Source organism: Nicotiana attenuata, chromosome 2 (assembly GCF_001879085.1).
Source record: "Nicotiana attenuata strain UT chromosome 2, NIATTr2, whole genome shotgun sequence".
NCBI classification, from domain to species: Eukaryota; Viridiplantae; Streptophyta; class Magnoliopsida; order Solanales; family Solanaceae; genus Nicotiana; species Nicotiana attenuata.
The window spans coordinates 76,990,030-76,993,291 of NC_031990.1; positions in this window are offsets into that span (position 1 = coordinate 76,990,030).

The following is a 3,262-nucleotide window of genomic DNA, read 5'->3' on the forward strand; positions in this document are numbered from 1 at the left end:
AGAAATAGGTAAGAAAATAGTTTGAAAATCAATTACACAAGGTTTCCCTTTAATTAAGGGATTCTGATTTCAAACGGGTAAAACTAATTAAGGAAAGAGATTAATCAAACACTTTTCAAAGCAGTACAAGAGGGGTAAATACATAGAGGTTTATTTAAGGACAAGGTCTTGACAGTACACGGTTGTACAATTTAAGGAAAGGCAATCAATTAACGGCCAGTAAATCACAAGGTCTGAATTTGGTATGAATGAATCTAGTCAGAGAAGGTGAAGAAAGGTTTTACTTAAGGAAAATCAGTATCAATCAATCAGACCCTAAAAAAAGATTCTGAATCCATCATAAGTTGGAAAACCTTTTTGGAGAAAGATTCATCACACATATAAAAGCATACAGACACGCTTAAACACGAAGAACTAGCATGCCAATCAGTAGAAGAGTCTAGCATAGAAGAAATTAAAAAAAAGGTTCAGAATTGTATGCAAACAAAGAAGTTCAAACTTAGTTCATAGACTCAGAAATTAGTCCGAAAGAGTCAAGGGTTCTCAAACAGAACCCTAGTTCAATCACATGATCAAACCTCGGCAGAACCCCCAAATTCTAGGGTTTCCACCTCGAGTCAAGTACAGAGATGAGGAAGTAGGTAGTCAAAAAAGCTCAGAGATTTCTTTCAGAAACTCATGAGAAAGCGAGCAAATACAGTTGAAAGTTCAAAGCAAACAGAGTGAAGAAACTAATTCGAAACACAATGAGAGTAGAAGAAACAGTAGAGAAAACATGCTTAAACGGGTCTTTTAAAACAAGGTAAAGTAGAAGTGAAACAGTAAACACTTAAGAACATGGTAGAAGGATACAGTAGGCGAAGCATATCAGGTCATAGTGGAAGGCAAATAGCATAGTGGGAAAGCATGTGAAAACATAGCATAGAAACATAGTAGAAGAATGAACGGAATATCGAAAACACAGTAGAAAACATGCGTGATAACAGGAAAAACATAAGAACATAGTAGAAGAACATGCGTGGTAGAAAAGAAAACATAAGAGCATAGTGGAGACAAATACACACAAAGAAAAGGAAACGAAAAATCGGAGAAACATTTTAAGCATTTCAGAAAACCCTAAATCGAAGAGAACTGATTTTAAAAGTAATTTTTTGAAACAAAAATTGGGAAGATCGTTTAAAAACCCAAGTAGAGCATAGATACGTAACAGATTTAAGAAAAATCAGAGAAAACCTCGAATAGTTAGGGTTTCAGAAGAACCCTAGAATAAGAAAGGCTTTGAAAAGGTCCAGTTTTGGTCGGAAAGGTCAGAGATAGGCTCATAGGACCAGGATACGCCGGAGCAAGGCCGGCGATGGCCGTGAAACTTCGAGCTGGCACAGGTCTGGATGAAGACCTTCGAGGTCTGGATGAAGATCTTCGAGGTCTGGCCTCGATTCTTCAAATGTCGAGCACACAGGAGTATCAGGGGGTGAGTATAAGGTTACCATGGCCGGAGAAGCCATGGTTTCCGGTGGGTTTTGAGATTGAAGACGATAGGAGACGATTAGGGTTGAGGAAGGTTCGAGAGGGTTTGAGAGACGAAGGGGTTTCAAGGCGGCGTCTCTAGAGGGAAATGAATTAGGTTTGGGGTTTAGGTGAATTAAAATGGTAAGGGGAAATCGTGGCCGTTGATCAAAATGATCAACGGCCTGGATCAAAAGAAAACCGGGCGGGTTTTTTTAACGGGTTAGAGGTCGGGTTATATATTAGGACTTGGGCTGGTCCGTTTGAAATTGGAATTGGGTTATTGGGGTGGTTGATTTTGGCTATAATTGAAATGCAAATAAGGCTATCAGTTAAATAGCCACTTTTCCCTTTTTAATTTATAAAAAATAGTAAAATGATTTTTGAAACAAATTGAAGGTACTAAATTAATTAATAATATATAATCATTAAATTAAAAATACTGGAGTAAATTTTATAATTATAAACGCCATTCAAATCTTAAAATAGGCTAAAATTGCAATTAGTGCAAATTTAGCTTAAAAATACCAAATCAATTTATAAAAATGTGTAAAAAAAATTAACTTAGCTATATATTGGTGTAAATATGAGGATAAATAAGTGAATCGCCAAAAATGATAATTTTGGGAATAATTATTAGTTTTATACTGTTAAAATAGGGCAATAAATGGATTTAAAAATCTTTTAAAAATTAGAAAAAATACTAAAACATTTGGACACACTTATATATGCATATATATACTATTTTGAAATTATTTTTCATATAAGAATATACAGGAAAAAATTGGGTATCAACATTGTGCCCATGATCATTGTCGGAAATATACCGAGCCCTAGAGAAGTGTCAACGGGGAGCTAGTCACTTCGAAGGCTGCAATTTGCTACTTCAACTTTGGCTCATGGAGCATCTACAAAAGGGTGAATACCGACAAGAGATTCAGCGAAGGGATTGGGACGATCACATCGCTTTCCATCACCCAAAGCAAATGAATTATATCCCTAATATGTTTGCTCAGCCAGAGGATGCCAAAGGATGGTTCGAACTGTTTGATAATTTGACCGAGGAGCAAGTACAATGGATGTTCGAGTGGTTTCCGACCGAGGAATTCATCGCCCGATCCAGAGACGCGCCTTTTCTGATATTGATCGTTCTGAGAGGAACGTACCCTTACGTCCCTCTCCGGGTGATGACGCAAGCGGGTAGGAAGCAGGTTGTACCCAGGGTTGACAAGATGAGTCACTTCCGGGCTGAGTTCCAGGATGATGATAGTCCTTACAAGTTCCAAGCTCAGCATATGTGGCACTGCAAGATCGTCATAGGGAGGGATACCATCGAGCCAGATAGATACCACGCTGGTTGTGCTCCCTACTATTCAGGCTGGTTGGAGGATAAGCATGATGGCCTGGGCCAGCCTGGGTTTGTTCGAGGTCACAGGATCATAGATGAAAAAGCCGAGGCACATGTCAAATACAACCAATTACGCAAGAGGATCCGGGAGTGCGAAAGCGAGCACTGTGAGATACAAGAAGCCAATCAAAAGTTGATTGAGGAATGGAAGGACATGGCTGTCAGTGCCAACAAGCGACTGGGATACTTGGAGCGAGGCATAGTAGAGTTGGAGAAGAAATTTCTCAAGAGGGTCGAAGGCTGCCAAAATGCTGAAGGAAACGAAGGCGGACATCTAGCCAGAGCCTACCTATTGCTGGGACTTCGCGAGCTGGGGAAGCTGTTCGATGGAGCCAGGGATGCCGAATC